Source organism: Phyllobates terribilis, unplaced genomic scaffold (genome assembly GCF_046119375.1).
Source record: "Phyllobates terribilis strain yellow unplaced genomic scaffold, ASM4611937v1 Scaffold_3__8_contigs__length_932513732, whole genome shotgun sequence".
NCBI lineage: Eukaryota > Metazoa > Chordata > Amphibia > Anura > Dendrobatidae > Phyllobates > Phyllobates terribilis.
In genome coordinates this window covers 930939275-930958204 of record NW_027362763.1, presented here as the reverse complement: position 1 = coordinate 930958204, position 18930 = coordinate 930939275, and the positions used below count along the sequence as shown (strand labels likewise).

At 36.6% G+C, this 18930-nt stretch overlaps 1 protein-coding gene across 3 annotated transcripts in view; it reads left to right on the top strand.

The window, feature by feature from the left end:
- Positions 1 to 354: 354 nt before the first annotated feature.
- The window catches only part of IPCEF1 (interaction protein for cytohesin exchange factors 1), a 686360-nt gene continuing 667784 nt past the window's right edge, over positions 355 to 18930 (top strand). The window contains exon 1 of one of the 3 annotated variants that reach the window (XM_073672835.1): positions 355 to 469. The gene's annotated coding sequence lies outside the window, so the exon portion shown is untranslated. The remainder of the gene's footprint in view (positions 470 to 18930) is intronic. The other 2 variants (XM_073672839.1, XM_073672837.1) reach the window with 2 other exon arrangements.

The window sequence follows — 18930 nt, the reverse complement described above, 5'->3', positions numbered from 1 at the left end:
TAGTGGTGGGGACAGTATTATACAGAGCTCATGAATATGAAGGACTACATGGCAGCAGATTTATTAGTCCTCTAGTGATAATCCCCTGCTTAAAAAACAGTGATTTTATTAGAACTACAGCAGTCAGCCCAATAAGTAGCATCACTGGAATCAGGATCTCTGTCTTTATTTTATGCTGCTCTCAGATGATGTAGAGAAAGCCCAATGACAGATTCCCTTTAGCAGTCTTGAAGCTAAGCATAGACTTCGTTTCAGTTCCCCTCTTTTACATTAAGCAACATATAGGCTCAGAAAGTGTGACAATGATTTTTAGAAAGTGACGTATTGGATAAATCTACACAGCGTGCACATGCTGCTTTCCTCTTAAGCAATCTTGGTAATGTAACTAGCTTGTGAAAAGGTTTCCTGTCACAGAGATGTTTGCAGTAGATTGTACAACTTGATTATTGCTGCTGCGTACAGCTTCTGGGTATGTAATTTATTCTCTGTTTTGTTACTTATGCTTTTTTAAACGTTAACATGATATTTAAATTACAGGTTTTCTTATTTATCTTCTTACTCCAAATCAACACAAATTGGCTGTTATGTGCTGAATAGGAAGAGAAACTCACATTTATTAACTAGTTCAAAAACTGAATGTTCTCATTTTGCTAAAATGTAAAACTACAGATTCCTTCACATATCTTATCCTATGTTTGTTTGAGTTTAAAGCCAAATTATCCAACAGGAAATCTTGCTTACCAAAACACTGGCCCTAAAGACTACAAAACAAACCTACTCTTCATATTTAGAGATGAGCGTTGTTCGACTCGAACTGTTCGCCAATCTCAAATTCGAGCTGTTTTGGGCGGTGTTCGAGCCGTTCGGCGAACACGAACGATTTGAGAAAAATTCGGCTGTTCGAGGTTATGTTCGATAACTGTTCGTGCACCAAAATCATAACTGGATTTTTTCTCAGTAATGATGAAAATTAATGTTAATACGCAGTTTGAGTGTACAGCGGGGTGGGGGGAGGGGCAGGGGATGGATCTCTGCAGGAACAATGAAGATCTCCATTTTTTTTTCTCTTTCCCGCATTTGCAGTGGGGAGGTGCAATCTGTCAGCCTATCAGCAGCGCACACACGGAGCGAAGTGCTTTTTTTCACACAAGCAAGGGCATGTGTCATTGGCAGTGTATGTCACATGTCCTTGCCCTATAAGACCAAGCCATTTTCCCCGTCGCCACCATTTTCTCACTGCTGCAGCTGCGTGTTAGACGGCACCGCTGTTGCTGTGTGCGCTATACCTTGTTAATTTCAAGCCAATTTTCGCACAAATCTACAGATAGCTTGGGAGTAGGGAATAGTTGTGATTGCAGTCCTTTTAAGGACTACGTTACATCATTTCATACGACTTTTATCAGGCAGGTCTGTGCTCTTAAATAGATAGGTTGGGAGTAAAGAATAATTGTAATTGCAGTCCTTTTCAGGGCTAGGTTACATCAGTTCCTATCACTTTTTGCCAGGCAGGTCTGTGCCAGTGCTGTACAAGTTTTTTTTCACAGCATTTGGCTGAATCTAGCAAAGCTAATCCTTTTTGGCCTATTGCAGAGTGTGTTAGTCAGTGGAGTAGCCTATCTGTGTTGCAAGATACACCACCTGTGTATAGAATACCATTTTTTTTACTGCACCTAGTGAAGTAAAACTTTTTGGGCATAGCATCATTCTATTGGTCCATCTATACTGACCTCCATCAGGTTGCAAATTCAAAATAATTTTTTGTCTGCATCTAGCTCTGAAAAAATATTTGGCCTTCTAGCAGTGTGTGGGACTTGTTCTATTAGTCCATCTATACTGAGCTCCATCAGGTTGCAAATTGAATATAATTTTTTTCTGCATCTAGCTCTGAAAAAATATTTGGCCTTCTAGCTGTGTGTGGGACTTGTTCTATTAGTCCATCTATACTGACCTCCATAAGGTTGCAAACTGAATATAATTTTTTTCTGCATCTACCTCTTAAAAAATATTTGGGCTTCTAGCTGTGTGTGGGACTTGTTCTATTAGTCCATCTATACTGACCTCCATCAGGTTGCAAACTGAATATAATTTTTTTCTGCATCTAGCTCTGAAAAAATATTTGGCCTTCTAGCTGTGTGTGGGACTTGTTCTATTAGTCCATCTATACTGACCTCCATCAGGCTGCAAATTGAATATAATATTTTTCTACATCTAGCTCTGAAAAAATATTTGGACTTCTAGCAGTGTGTGGGACTTGTTCTATTAGTCCATCTATACTGACCTCCATCAGGTTACAAATTCAAAATAATTTTTTGTCTGCATCTAACTCTGAAAAAATATTTGGCCTTCTAGCTGTGTGTGGGACTTGTTCTATTAGTCCATCTATACTGACCTCCATCAGGTTGCAAATTGAATATAATATTTTTCTGCATCTACCTCTGAAAAAATATTTGGCCTTCTAGCAGTGTGTGGGACTTGTTCTATTAGTCCATCTATACTGACCTCCATAAGGTTGCAAATTGAATATAATTTTTTTCTGCATCTAGCTCTGAAAAAATATTTGGCCTTCTAGCTGTGTGTGGGACTTGTTCTATTAGTCCATCTATACTGACCTCCATAAGGTTGCAAACTGAATATATTTTTTTTCTGCATCTACCTCTGAAAAAATATTTGGGCTTCTAGCTGTGTGTGGGACTTGTTCTATTAGTCCATCTATACTGACCTCCATCAGGTTGCAAACTGAATATAATTTTTTTCTGCATCTACCTCTGAAAAAATATTTGGGCATCTAGCTGTGTGTGGGACTTGTTCTATTAGTCCATCTATACTGACCTCCATCAGGTTGCAAATTCAAAATAATTTTCTGTCTGCATCGAGCTCTGAAAAAATATTTGGCCTTCTAGCAGTGTGTGAGACTTGTTCAATTAGTCCATATATACTGACCTCCATCAGGTTGCAAATTCAAAATAATTTTTTGTCTGCATCTTGCTCTGAAAAAATATTTGGCCTTCTAGCAGTGTGTGGGACTTGTTCTATTAGTCCATCTATACTGACCTCCATAAGGTTGCAAATTGAATATAATTTTTTTCTGCATCTAGCTCTGAAAAAATATTTGGCCTTCTAGCTGTGTGTGGGACTTGTTCTATTAGTCCATCTATACTGACCTCCATAAGGTTGCAAACTGAATATAATTTTTTTCTGCATCTACCTCTGAAAAAATATTTGGGCTTCTAGCTGTGTGTGGGACTTGTTCTATTAGTCCATCTATAATGACCTCCATCAGGTTGCAAACTGAATATAATTTTTTTCTGCATCTACCTCTGAAAAAATATTTGGGCTTCTAGCTGTGTGTGGGACTTGTTCTATTAGTCCATCTATACTGACCTTCATCAGGTTGCAAATTCAAAATAATTTTCTGTCTGCATCTAGCTCTGAAAAAATATTTGGCCCTCTAGCAGTGTGTGAGACTTGTTCTATTAGTCCATCTATACTGACCTCCATCAGGTTGCAAATTCAAAATAATTTTTTGTCTGCATCTAGCTCTGAAAAAATATTTGGCCTTCTAGCAGTGTGTGGGACTTGTTCTATTAGTCCATCTATACTGACCTCCATATGGTTGCAAATTGAATATAATTTTTTTCTGCATCTAGCTCTGAAAAAATATTTGGCCTTCTAGCTGTGTGTGGGACTTGTTCTATTAGTCCATCTATACTGACCTCCATAAGGTTGCAAACTGAATATAATTTTTTTCTGCATCTACCTCTGAAAAAATATTTGGGCTTCTAGCTGTGTGTGGGACTTGTTCTATTAGTCCATCTATAATGACCTCCATCAGGTTGCAAACTGAATATAATTTTTTTCTGCATCTACCTCTGAAAAAATATTTGGGCTTCTAGCTGTGTGTGGGACTTGTTCTATTAGTCCATCTATACTGACCTTCATCAGGTTGCAAATTCAAAATAATTTTCTGTCTGCATCTAGCTCTGAAAAAATATTTGGCCCTCTAGCAGTGTGTGAGACTTGTTCTATTAGTCCATCTATACTGACCTCCATCAGGTTGCAAATTCAAAATAATTTTTTGTCTGCATCTAGCTCTGAAAAAATATTTGGCCTTCTAGCAGTGTGTGGGACTTGTTCTATTAGTCCATCTATACTGACCTCCATATGGTTGCAAATTGAATATAATTTTTTTCTGCATCTAGCTCTGAAAAAATATTTGGGCTTCTAGCTGTATGTGGGACTTGTTCTATTAGTCCATCTATACTGACCTCCATCAGGTTGCAAACTGAATATAATTTTTTTCTGCATCTAGCTCTGAAAAAATATTTGGCCTTCTAGCAGTGTGTGGGACTTGTTCTATTAGTCCATCTATATTGACCTCCATATGGTTGCAAATTGAATCTAATTTTTTTCTGCATCTAGCTCTGAAAAAATATTTGGCCTTCTAGCTGTGTGTGGGACTTGTTCTATTAGTCCATCTATACTGACCTCCATCAGGTTGCAAATTCAAAATAATTTTTTGTCTGCATCGAGCTTTGAAAAAATATTTGGCCTTCTAGCAGTGTGTGGGACTTGTTCTATTAGTCCATCTATACTGACCTCCATCAGGTTGCAAATTCAAAATAATTTTTTGTCTGCATCGAGCTCTGAATAAATATTTGGCCTTTTAGCAGTGTGTGGGACTTGTTCTATTAGTCCATCTATACTGACCTCCATCAGGTTGCAAATTCAAAATAATTTTTTGTCTGCATCTAGTTCTGAAAAAATATTTGGCCTTCTAGCAGTGTGTGGGACTTGTTCTATTAGTCCAGCTATACTGACCTCCATCAGGTTACAAATTCAAAATAATTTTTTGTCTGCATCTAACTCTGAATAAATATTTGGCCTTCTAGCTGTGTGTGGGACTTGTTCTATTAGTCCATCTATACTGACCTCCATCAGGTTGCAAATTGAATATAATATTTTTCTGCATCTAGGTCTGAAAAAATATTTGGCCTTCTAGCAGTGTGTGGGACTTGTTCTATTAGTCCATCTATACTGACCTCCATAAGGTTGCAAACTGAATATAATTTTTTTCTGCATCTACCTCTGAAAAAATATTTGAGCTTCTAGCTGTGTGTGGGACTTGTTCTATTAGTCCATCTATACTGACCTCCATCAGGTTGCAAATTCAAAATAATTTTCTGTCTGCATCTAGCTCTGAAAAAATATTTGGCCTTCTAGCAGTGTGTGAGACTTGTTCTATTAGTCCATCTATACTGACCTCCATCAGGTTGCAAATTCAAAATAATTTTTTTTCTGCATCTAGCTCTGAATTAATATTTGGCCTTTTAGCAGTGTGTGGGACTTGTTCTATTAGTCCATCCATACTGACCTCCATCAGGTTGCAAATTCAAAATAATTTTTTGTCTGCATCTAGCTCTGAAAAAATATTTGGCCTTCTAGCAGTGTGTGGGACTTGTTCTATTAGTCCAGCTATACTGACCTCCATCAGGTTGCAAACTGAATATAATTTTTTTCTGCATCTAGCTCTGAAAAAATATTTGGACTTCTAGCAGTGTGTGGGACTTGTTCTATTAGTCCATCTATACTGACCTCCATCAGGTTGCAAATTGAATATAATATTTTTCTGCATCTAGCTCTGAAAAAATATTTGGTCTTCTAGCTGTGTGTGAGACTTTTTCTATTGGTCCATCTATACTAACCTCCATCAGGTTGCAAATTCAAAATAATTTTTTGTCTGCATCTAGCTCTGAAAAAATATTTGGCCTTCTAGCAGTGTGTGGGACTTGTTCTATTAGTCCATCTATACTGACCTCCATATGGTTGCAAATTGAATATAATTTTTTTTTGCATCTACCTCTGAAAAAATATTTGGCCTTCTAGCTGTGTGTGGGACTTGTTCTATTAGTCCATCTATACTGACCTCCATAAGTTTGCAAACTGAATATAATTTTTTTCTGCATCTACCTCTGAAAAAATATTTGGACTTCTAGCTGTGTGTGGGACTTGTTCTATTAGTCCATCTCTACTGACTTCCATCAGGTTGCAAACTGAATATAATTTTTTTCTGCATCTAGCTCTGAAAAAATATTTGGCCTTCTAGCTGTGTTTGGGACTTGTTCTATTAGTCCATCTATACTGACCTCCATCAGGCTGCAAATTGAATATAATATTTTTCTTCATCTAGCTCTGAAAAAATATTTGGACTTCTAGCAGTGTGTGGGACTTGTTCTATTACTCCATCTATACTGACCTCCATCAGGTTGCAAATTCAAAATAATTTTTTGTCTGCATCTAGCTCTGAAAAAATATTTGGCCTTCTAGCAGTGTGTGGGATTTGTTCTATTAGTCCATCTATACTGACCTCCATCAGGTTGCAAATTCAAAATAATTTTTTGTCTGCATCTAACTCTGAAAAAATATTTGGCCTTCTAGCTGTGTGTGGGACTTGTTCTATTAGTCCATCTATACTGACCTCCATCAGGTTGCAAATTGAATATAATGTTTTTCTGCATCTAGCTCTGAAAAAATATTTGGCCTTCTAGCAGTGTGTGGGACTTGTTCTATTAGTCCATCTATACTGACCTCCATAAGGTTGCAAATTGAATATATTTTTTTTCTGCAATGAGCTCGGAAAAAATATTTGGCCTTCTAGCTGTGTGTGGGACTTGTTCTATTAGTCCATCTATACTGACCTCCATATGGTTGCAAACTGAATATAATTTTTTTCTGCATCTACCTCTGAAAAAATATTTAGGCTTCTAGCTGTGTGTGGGACTTGTTCTATTAGTCCATCTATACTGACCTCCATCAGGTTGCCAACTGAATATAATTTTTTTCTGCATCTACCTCTGAAAAAATATTTGGACTTCTAGCAGTGTGTGGGACTTGTTCTATTAGTCCATCTATACTGACCTCCATCAGGTTGCAAATTCAAAATAATTTTTTGTCTGCATCTAGCTATGAAAAAATATTTGGCCTTCTAGCAGTGTGTGGGACTTGTTCTATTAGTCCATCTATACTGACCTCCATCAGGTTGCAAATTCAAAATAATTTTTTGTCTGCATCTAACTCTGAAAAAATATTTGGCCTTCTAGCTGTGTGTGGGACTTGTTCTATTAGTCCATCTATACTGACCTCCATCAGGTTGAAAATTGAATATAATATTTTTCTGCATCTAGCTCTGAAAAAATATTTGGCCTTCTAGCAGTGTGTGGGACTTGTTCTATTATCCCATCTATACTGACCTCCATAAGGTTGCAAATAGAATATAATTTTTTTCTGCATCTAGCTCTGAAAAAATATTTGGACTTCTAGCTGTGTGTGGGACTTGTTCTATTAGTCCATCTATACTGACCTCCATAAGGTTGCAAACTGAATATAATTTTTTTCTGCATCTACCTCTGAAAAAATATTTGGGCTTCTAGCTGTGTGTGGGACTTGTTTTATTAGTCCATCTATACTGACCTCCATCAGGTTGCAAATTCAAAATAATTTTCTGTCTGCATCTAGCTCTGAAAAAATATTTGGCCTTCTAGCAGTGTGTGAGACTTGTTCTATTCGTCCATCTATACTGACCTCCATCAGGTTGCAAATTCAAAATATTTTTTTTTCTGCATCTAGCTCTGAATTAATATTTGGCCTTTTAGCAGTGTGTGGGACTTGTTCTATTAGTCCATCTATACTGACCTCCATCGGGTTGCAAATTAAAAATAATTTTTTGTCTGCATCTAGCTCTGAAAAAATATTTGGCCTTCTAGCAGTGTGTGGGACTTGTTCTATTAGTCCAGCTATACTGACCTCCATCAGGTTGCAAATTCAAAATAATTTTTTGTCTGCATCTAACTCTGAAAAAATATTTGGCCTTCTAGCTGTGTGTGGGACTTGTTCTATTAGTCCATCTATACTGACCTCCATCAGGTTGCAAATTGAATATAATGTTTTTCTGCATCTAGCTCTGAAAAAATATTTGGCCTTCTAGCAGTGTGTGGGACTTGTTCTATTAGTCCATCTATACTGACCTCCATAAGGTTGCAAATTGAATATAATTTTTTTCTGCATCTAGCTCTGAAAAAATATTTGGCCTTCTAGCTGTGTGTGGGACTTGTTCTATTAGTCCATCTATACTGACCTCCATAAGGTTGCAAACTGAATATAATTTTTTTCTGCATCTACCTCTGAAAAAATATTTGGGCTTCTAGCTGTGTGTGGGACTTGTTCTATTAGTCCATCTATACTGACCTCCATCAGGTTGAAAATTCAAAATAATTTTCTGTCTGCATCTAGCTCTGAAAAAATATTTGGCCTTCTAGCAGTGTGTGAGACTTTTTCTATTAGTCCATCTATACTGACCTCTATCAGGTTGCAAATTCAAAATAATTTTTTGTCTGCATCTAGCTCTGAAAAAAATTTTGGCCTTCTAGCAGTGTGTGAGACTTGTTCTATTGGTCCATCTATACTGAGCTCCATCAGGTTTCAAATTCAAAATAATTTTTTGTCTGCATCTAGCTCTGAAAAAATATTTGGCCTTCTAGCAGTGTGTGGGACTTGTTCTATTAGTCCATCTATACTGACCTCCATCAGGTTGCAAATTCAAAATAATTTTTTGTCTGCATCGAGCTCTGAATAAATATTTGGCCTTTTAGCAGTGTGTGGGACTTGTTCTATTAGTCCATCTATACTGACCTCCATCAGGTTGCAAATTCAAAATAATTTTTTGTCTGCATCTAGCTCTGAAAAAATATTTGGCCTTCTAGCAGTGTGTGGGACTTGTTCTATTAGTCCATCTATACTGACCTCCATCAGGTTGCAAATTCAAAATAATTTTTTGTCTTCATCTAACTCTGAAAAAATATTTGGCCTTCTAGCTGTGTGTGGGACTTGTTCTATTAGTCCATCTATACTGACCTCCATCAGGTTGCAAATTAAATATAATATTTTTCTGCATCTAGCTCTGAAAAAATATTTGGCCATCTAGCAGTGTGTGGGACTTGTTCTATTAGTCCATCTATACTGACCTCCATAAGGTTGCAAACTGAAAATAATTTTTTTCTGCATCTACCTCTGAAAAAATATTTGGGCTTCTAGCTGTGTGTGGGACTTGTTCTATTAGTCCATCTATACTGACCTCCATCAGGTTGCAAATTCAAAATAATTTTCTGTCTGCATCTAGCTCTGAAAAAATATTTGACCTTCTAGCAGTGTGTGAGACTTGTTCTATTAGTCCATCTATACTGACCTCCATCAGGTTGCAAATTCAAAATAATTTTTCTTCTGCATCTAGCTCTGAATTAATATTTGGCCTTTTAGCAGTGTGTGGGACTTGTTCTATTAGTCCATCTATACTGACCTCTATCAGGTTGCAAATTCAAAATAATTTTCTGTCTGCATCTAGCTCTGAAAAAATATTTGGCCTTCTAGCAGTGTGTGGGACTTGTTCTATTAGACCAGCCATACTGACCTCCATCAGGTTGCAAATTCAAAATAATTTTTTGTCTGCATCTAACTCTGAAAAAATATTTGGCCTTCTAGCTGTGTGTGGGACTTGTTCTAATAGTCCATCTATACTGACCTCCATCAGGTTGCAAATTGAATATAATATTTTTCTGCATCTAGCTCTGAAAAATATTTGGCCTTCTAGCAGTGTGTGGGACTTGTTCTATTAGTCCATCTATACTGACCTCCATAAGGTTGCAAATTGAATATAATTTTTTTCTGCATCTAGCTCTGAAAAAATATTTGGCCTTCTAGCTGTGTGTGGGACTTGTTCTATTAGTCCATCTATACTGACCTCCATAAGGTTGCAAACTGAATATAATATTTTTCTGCATCTAGCTCTGAAAAAATATTTGGCCTTCTAGCAGTGTGTGGGACTTGTTCTATTAGTCCATCTATACTGACCTCCATAAGGTTGCAAATTGAATATATTTTTTTTCTGCAATGAGCTCGGAAAAAATATTTGGCCTTCTAGCTGTGTGTGGGACTTGTTCTATTAGTCCATCTATACTGACCTCCATATGGTTGCAAACTGAATATAATTTTTTTCTGCATGTACCTCTGAAAAAATATTTGGGCTTCTAGCTGTGTGTGGGACTTGTTCTATTAGTCCATCTATACTGACCTCCATCAGGTTGCCAACTGAATATAATTTTTTTCTGCATCTACCTCTGAAAAAATATTTGGACTTCTAGCAGTGTGTGGGACTTGTTCTATTAGTCCATCTATACTGACCTCCATCAGGTTGCAAATTCAAAATAATTTTTCGTCTGCATCTAGCTATGAAAAAATATTTGGCCTTCTAGCAGTGTGTGGGACTTGTTCTATTAGTCCATCTATACTGACCTCCATCAGGTTGCAAATTCAAAATAATTTTTTGTCTGCATATAACTCTGAAAAAATATTTGGCCTTCTAGCTGTGTGTGGGACTTGTTCTATTAGTCCATCTATACTGACCTCCATCAGGTTGCAAATTGAATATAATATTTTTCTGCATCTAGCTCTGAAAAAACATTTGGCCTTCTAGCAGTGTGTGGGACTTGTTCTATTATCCCATCTATACTGACCTCCATAAGGTTGCAAATAGAATATAATTTTTTTCTGCATCTAGCTCTGAAAAAATATTTGGCCTTCTAGCTGTGTGTGGGACTTGTTCTATTAGTCCATCTATACTGACCTCCATAAGGTTGCAAACTGAATATAATTTTTTTCTGCATCTACCTCTGAAAAAATATTTGGGCTTCTAGCTGTGTGTGGGACTTGTTTTATTAGTCCATCTATACTGACCTCCATCAGGTTGCAAATTCAAAATAATTTTCTGTCTGCATCTAGCTCTGAAAAAATATTTGGCCTTCTAGCAGTGTGTGAGACTTGTTCTATTCGTCCATCTATACTGACCTCCATCAGGTTGCAAATTCAAAATATTTTTTTTTCTGCATCTAGCTCTGAATTAATATTTGGCCTTTTAGCAGTGTGTGGGACTTGTTCTATTAGTCCATCTATACTGACCTCCATCGGGTTGCAAATTCAAAATAATTTTTTGTCTGCATCTAGCTCTGAAAAAATATTTGGCCTTCTAGCAGTGTGTGGGACTTGTTCTATTAGTCCAGCTATACTGACCTCCATCAGGTTGCAAATTCAAAATAATTTTTTGTCTGCATCTAACTCTGAAAAAATATTTGGCCTTCTAGCTGTGTGTGGGACTTGTTCTATTAGTCCATCTATACTGACCTCCATCAGGTTGCAAATTGAATATAATGTTTTTCTGCATCTAGCTCTGAAAAAATATTTGGCCTTCTAGCAGTGTGTGGGACTTGTTCTATTAGTCCATCTATACTGACCTCCATAAGGTTGCAAATTGAATATAATTTTTTTCTGCATCTAGCTCTGAAAAAATATTTGGCCTTCTAGCTGTGTGTGGGACTTGTTCTATTAGTCCATCTATACTGACCTCCATAAGGTTGCAAACTGAATATAATTTTTTTCTGCATCTACCTCTGAAAAAATATTTGGGCTTCTAGCTGTGTGTGGGACTTGTTCTATTAGTCCATCTATACTGACCTCCATCAGGTTGAAAATTCAAAATAATTTTCTGTCTGCATCTAGCTCTGAAAAAATATTTGGCCTTCTAGCAGTGTGTGAGACTTGTTCTATTAGTCCATCTATACTGACCTCTATCAGGTTGCAAATTCAAAATAATTTTTTGTCTGCATCTAGCTCTGAAAAAATATTTGGCCTTCTAGCAGTGTGTGAGACTTGTTCTATTGGTCCATCTATACTGAGCTCCATCAGGTTTCAAATTCAAAATAATTTTTTGTCTGCATCTAGCTCTGAAAAAATATTTGGCCTTCTAGCAGTGTGTGGGACTTGTTCTATTAGTCCATCTATACTGACCTCCATCAGGTTGCAAATTCAAAATAATTTTTTGTCTGCATCGAGCTCTGAATAAATATTTGGCCTTTTAGCAGTGTGTGGGACTTGTTCTATTAGTCCATCTATACTGACCTCCATCAGGTTGCAAATTCAAAATAATTTTTTGTCTGCATCTAGCTCTGAAAAAATATTTGGCCTTCTAGCAGTGTGTGGGACTTGTTCTATTAGTCCAGCTATACTGACCTCCATCAGGTTGCAAATTCAAAATAATTTTTTGTCTTCATCTAACTCTGAAAAAATATTTGGCCTTCTAGCTGTGTGTGGGACTTGTTCTATTAGTCCATCTATACTGACCTCCATCAGGTTGCAAATTAAATATAATATTTTTCTGCATCTAGCTCTGAAAAAATATTTGGCCTTCTAGCAGTGTGTGGGACTTGTTCTATTAGTCCATCTATACTGACCTCCATAAGGTTGCAAACTGAATATAATTTTTTTCTGCATCTACCTCTGAAAAAATATTTGGGCTTCTAGCTGTGTGTGGGACTTGTTCTATTAGTCCATCTATACTGACCTCCATCAGGTTGCAAATTCAAAATAATTTTCTGTCTGCATCTGGCTCTGAAAAAATATTTGGCCTTCTAGCAGTGTGTGAGACTTGTTCTATTAGTCCATCTATACTGACCTCCATCAGGTTGCAAATTCAAAATAATTTTTCTTCTGCATCTAGCTCTGAATTAATATTTGGCCTTCTAGCAGTGTGTGGGACTTGTTCTATTAGTCCATCTATACTGACCTCTATCAGGTTGCAAATTCAAAATAATTTTCTGTCTGCATCTAGCTCTGAAAAAATATTTGGCCTTCTAGCAGTGTGTGGGACTTGTTCTATTAGACCAGCTATACTGACCTCCATCAGGTTGCAAATTCAAAATAATTTTTTGTCTGCATCTAACTCTGAAAAAATATTTGGCCTTCTAGCTGTGTGTGGGACTTGTTCTATTAGTCCATCTATACTGACCTCCATCAGGTTGCAAATTGAATATAATTTTTTTCTGCATCTAGCTCTGAAAAAATATTTGGCCTTCTAGCTGTGTGTGGGACTTGTTCTATTAGTCCATCTATACTGACCTCCATAAGGTTGCAAACTGAATATAATATTTTTCTGCATTTAGCTCTGAAAAAATATTTGGCCTTCTAGCAGTGTGTGGGACTTGTTCTATTAGTCCATCTATACTGACCTCCATAAGGTTGCAAATTGAATATATTTTTTTTCTGCAATGAGCTCGGTAAAAATATTTGGCCTTCTAGCTGTGTGTGGGACTTGTTCTATTAGTCCATCTATACTGACCTCCATATGGTTGCAAACTGAATATAATTTTTTTCTGCATGTACCTCTGAAAAAATATTTGGGCTTCTAGCTGTGTGTGGGACTTGTTCTATTAGTCCATCTATACTGACCTCCATCAGGTTGCCAACTGAATATAATTTTTTTCTGCATCTACCTCTGAAAAAATATTTGGACTTCTAGCAGTGTGTGGGACTTGTTCTATTAGTCCATCTATACTAACCTCCATCAGGTTGCAAATTCAAAATAATTTTTTGTCTGCATCTAGCTATGAAAAAATATTTGGCCTTCTAGCAGTGTGTGGGACTTGTTCTATTAGTCCATCTATACTGACCTCTATCAGGTTGCAAATTCAAAATAATTTTTTGTCTGCATATAACTCTGAAAAAATATTTGGCCTTCTAGCTGTGTGTGGGACTTGTTCTATTAGTCCATCTATACTGACCTCCATCAGGTTGCAAATTGAATATAATATTTTTCTGCATCTAGCTCTGAAAAAATATTTGGCCTTCTAGCAGTGTGTGGGACTTGTTCTATTATCCCATCTATACTGACCTCCATAAGGTTGCAAATAGAATATAATTTTTTTCTGCATCTAGCTCTGAAAAAATATTTGGCCTTCTAGCTGTGTGTGGGACTTGTTCTATTAGTCCATCTATACTGACCTCCATAAGGTTGCAAACTGAATATAATTTTTTTCTGCATCTACCTCTGAAAAAATATTTGGGCTTCTAGCTGTGTGTGGGACTTGTTTTATTAGTCCATCTATACTGACCTCCATCAGGTTGCAAATTCAAAATAATTTTCTGTCTGCATCTAGCTCTGAAAAAATATTTGGCCTTCTAGCAGTGTGTGAGACTTGTTCTATTCGTCCATCTATACTGACCTCCATCAGGTTGCAAATTCAAAATATTTTTTTTTCTGCATCTAGCTCTGAATTAATATTTGGCCTTTTAGCAGTGTGTGGGACTTGTTCTATTAGTCCATCTATACTGACCTCCATCGGGTTGCAAATTCAAAATAATTTTTTGTCTGCATCTAGCTCTGAAAAAATATTTGGCCTTCTAGCAGTGTGTGGGACTTGTTCTATTAGTCCAGCTATACTGACCTCCATCAGGTTGCAAATTCAAAATAATTTTTTGTCTGCATCTAACTCTGAAAAAATATTTGGCCTTCTAGCTGTGTGTGGGACTTGTTCTATTAGTCCATCTATACTGACCTCCATCAGGTTGCAAATTGAATATAATATTTTTCTGCATTTAGCTCTGAAAAAATATTTGGCCTTCTAGCAGTGTGTGGAACTTGTTCTATTAGTCCATCTATACTGACCTCCATAAGGTTGCAAATTGAGTATAATTTTTTTCTGCATCTAGCTCTGAAAAAATATTTGGCCTTCTAGCTGTGTGTGGGACTTGTTCTTTTAGTCCATCTATACTGACCTCCATAAGGTTGCAAACTGAATATAATTTTTTTCTGCATCTACCTCTGAAAAAATATTTGGGCTTCTAGCTGTGTGTGGGACTTGTTCTATTAGTCCATCTATACTGACCTCCATCAGGTTGCAAATTCAAAATAATTTTCTGTCTGCATCTAGCTCTGAAAAAATATTTGGCTTTCTAGCAGTGTGTGAGACTTGTTCTATTAGTCCATCTATACTGACCTCTATCAGGTTGCAAATTCAAAATAATTTTTTATCTGCATCTAGCTCTGAAAAAATATTTGGCCTTCTAGCAGTGTGTGAGACTTGTTCTATTGGTCCATCTATACTGAGCTCCATCAGGTTTCAAATTCAAAATAATTTTTTGTCTGCATCTAGCTCTGAAAAAATATTTGGCCTTCTAGCAGTGTGTGGGACTTGTTCTATTAGTCCATCTATACTGACCTCCATCAGGTTGCAAATTCAAAATAATTTTTTGTCTGCATCGAGCTCTGAATAAATATTTGGCCTTTTAGCAGTGTGTGGGACTTGTTCTATTAGTCCATCTATACTGACCTCCATCAGGTTGCAAATTCAAAATAATTTTTTGTCTGCATCTAGCTCTGAAAAAATATTTGACCTTCTAGCAGTGTGTGGGACTTGTTCTATTAGTCTAGCTATACTGACCTCCATCAGGTTGCAAATTCAAAATAATTTTTTGTCTTCATCTAACTCTGAAAAAAAATTTGGCCTTCTAGCTGTGTGTGGGACTTGTTCTATTAGTCCATCTATACTGACCTCCATCAGGTTGCAAATTAAATATAATATTTTTCTGCATCTAGCTCTGAAAAAATATTTGGCCTTCTAGCAGTGTGTGGGACTTGTTCTATTAGTCCATCTATACTGACCTCCATAAGGTTGCAAACTGAATATAATTTTTCTCTGCATCTACCTCTGAAAAAATATTTGGGCTTCTAGCTGTGTGTGGGACTTGTTCTATTAGTCCATCTATACTGACCTCCATCAGGTTGCAAATTCAAAATAATTTTCTGTCTGCATCTAGCTCTGAAAAAATATTTGGCCTTCTAGCAGTGTGTGAGACTTGTTCTATTAGTCCATCTATACTGACCTCCATCAGGTTGCAAATTCAAAATAATTTTTCTTCTGCATCTAGCTCTGAATTAATATTTGGCCTTTTAGCAGTGTGTGGGACTTGTTCTATTAGTCCATCTATACTGACCTCTATCAGGTTGCAAATTCAAAATAATTTTTTGTCTGCATCTAGCTCTGAAAAAATATTTGGCTTTCTAGCAGTGTGTGGGACTTGTTCTATTAGTCCAGCTATACTGACCTCCATCAGGTTGCAAATTCAAAATAATTTTTTGTCTGCATCTAACTCTGAAAAAATATTTGGCCTTCTAGCTGTGTGTGGGACTTGTTCTATTAGTCCATCTATACTGACCTCCATCAGGTTGCAAATTGAATATAATATTTTTCTGCATTTAGCTCTGAAAAAATATTTGGCCTTCTAGCAGTGTGTGGAACTTGTTCTATTAGTCCATCTATACTGACCTCCATAAGGTTGCAAATTGAGTATAATTTTTTTCTGCATCTAGCTCTGAAAAAATATTTGGCCTTCTAGCTGTGTGTGGGACTTGTTCTTTTAGTCCATCTATACTGACCTCCATAAGGTTGCAAACTGAATATAATTTTTTTCTGCATCTACCTCTGAAAAAATATTTGGGCTTCTAGCTGTGTGTGGGACTTGTTCTATTAGTCCATCTATACTGACCTCCATCAGGTTGCAAATTCAAAATAATTTTCTGTCTGCATCTAGCTCTGAAAAAATATTTGGCTTTCTAGCAGTGTGTGAGACTTGTTCTATTAGTCCATCTATACTGACCTCTATCAGGTTGCAAATTCAAAATAATTTTTTATCTGCATCTAGCTCTGAAAAAATATTTGGCCTTCTAGCAGTGTGTGAGACTTGTTCTATTGGTCCATCTATACTGAGCTCCATCAGGTTTCAAATTCAAAATAATTTTTTGTCTGCATCTAGCTCTGAAAAAATATTTGGCCTTCTAGCAGTGTGTGGGACTTGTTCTATTAGTCCATCTATACTGACCTCCATCAGGTTGCAAATTCAAAATAATTTTTTGTCTGCATCGAGCTCTGAATAAATATTTGGCCTTTTAGCAGTGTGTGGGACTTGTTCTATTAGTCCATCTATACTGACCTCCATCAGGTTGCAAATTCAAAATAATTTTTTGTCTGCATCTAGCTCTGAAAAAATATTTGACCTTCTAGCAGTGTGTGGGACTTGTTCTATTAGTCTAGCTATACTGACCTCCATCAGGTTGCAAATTCAAAATAATTTTTTGTCTTCATCTAACTCTGAAAAAAAATTTGGCCTTCTAGCTGTGTGTGGGACTTGTTCTATTAGTCCATCTATACTGACCTCCATCAGGTTGCAAATTAAATATAATATTTTTCTGCATCTAGCTCTGAAAAAATATTTGGCCTTCTAGCAGTGTGTGGGACTTGTTCTATTAGTCCATCTATACTGACCTCCATAAGGTTGCAAACTGAATATAATTTTTCTCTGCATCTACCTCTGAAAAAATATTTGGGCTTCTAGCTGTGTGTGGGACTTGTTCTATTAGTCCATCTATACTGACCTCCATCAGGTTGCAAATTCAAAATAATTTTCTGTCTGCATCTAGCTCTGAAAAAATATTTGGCCTTCTAGCAGTGTGTGAGACTTGTTCTATTAGTCCATCTATACTGACCTCCATCAGGTTGCAAATTCAAAATAATTTTTCTTCTGCATCTAGCTCTGAATTAATATTTGGCCTTTTAGCAGTGTGTGGGACTTGTTCTATTAGTCCATCTATACTGACCTCTATCAGGTTGCAAATTCAAAATAATTTTTTGTCTGCATCTAGCTCTGAAAAAATATTTGGCTTTCTAGCAGTGTGTGGGACTTGTTCTATTAGTCCAGCTATACTGACCTCCATCAGGTTGCAAATTCAAAATAATTTTTTGTCTGCATCTAACTCTGAAAAAATATTTGGCCTTCTAGCTGTGTGTGGGACTTGTTCTATTAGTCCATCTATACTGACCTCCATCAGGTTGCAAATTGAATATAATATTTTTCTGCATCTAGCTCTGAAAAAATATTTGGCCTTCTAGCAGTGTGTGGGACTTGTTCTATTAGTCCATCTATACTGACCTCCATAAGGTTGCAAATTGAATATAATTTTTTTCTGCATCTAGCTCTGAAAAAATATTTGGCCTTCTAGCTGTGTGTGGGACTTGTTCTATTAGTCCATCTATACTGACCTCCATAAGGTTGCAAACTGAATATAATTTTTTTCTGCATCTACCTCTGAAAAAATATTTGGGCTTCTAGCTGTGTGTGGGACTTGTTCTATTAGTCCATCTATACTGACCTCCATCAGGTTGCAAATTCAAAATAATTTTCTGTCTGCATCTAGCTCTGAAAAAATATTTGGCCTTCTAGCAGTGTGTGAGACTTGTTCTATTAGTCCATCTATACTGAGCTCCATCAGGTTGCAAATTCAAAATAATTTTTTGTCTGCATCTAGCTCTGAAAAAATATTTGGCCTTCTAGCAGTGTTTGGGACTTGTTCTATTTGTCCATCTATACTGACCTCCATATGGTTGCAAATTGAATATAATTTTTTTCTGCATCTAGCTCTGAAAAATTATTTGGCCTTCTAGCTGTGTGTGGGACTTGTTCTATTAGTCCATCGATACTGACCTCCATAAGGTTGCAAACTGAATATAATTTTTTTCTGCATCTACCTCTGAAAAAATATTTGGCCTTCTAGCTGTGTGTGGGACTTGTTCTATTAGTCCATCTATACTGACCTCCATAAGGTTGCAAACTGAATATAATTTTTTTCTGCATCTACCTCTGAAAAAATATTTGGGCTTCTAGCTGTGTGTGGGACTTGTTCTATTAGTCCATCTATACTGACCTCCATCAGGTTGCAAACTGAATATAATTTTTTTCCTCATCTAGCTCTGAAAAAATATTTGGCCTTCTAGCTGTGTGTGGGACTTGTTCTATTAGTCCATCTATACTGACCTCCATCAGGCAGCAAATTGAATATAATATTCTTCTGCATCTAGCTCTGAAAAAATATTTGGACTTCTAGCAGTGTGTGGGACTTGTTCTATTAGTCCATCTATACTGACCTCCATCAGGTTGCAAATTCAAAATAATTTTTTGTCTGCATCGAGCTCTGAAAAAATATTTGGCCTTCTAGCAGTG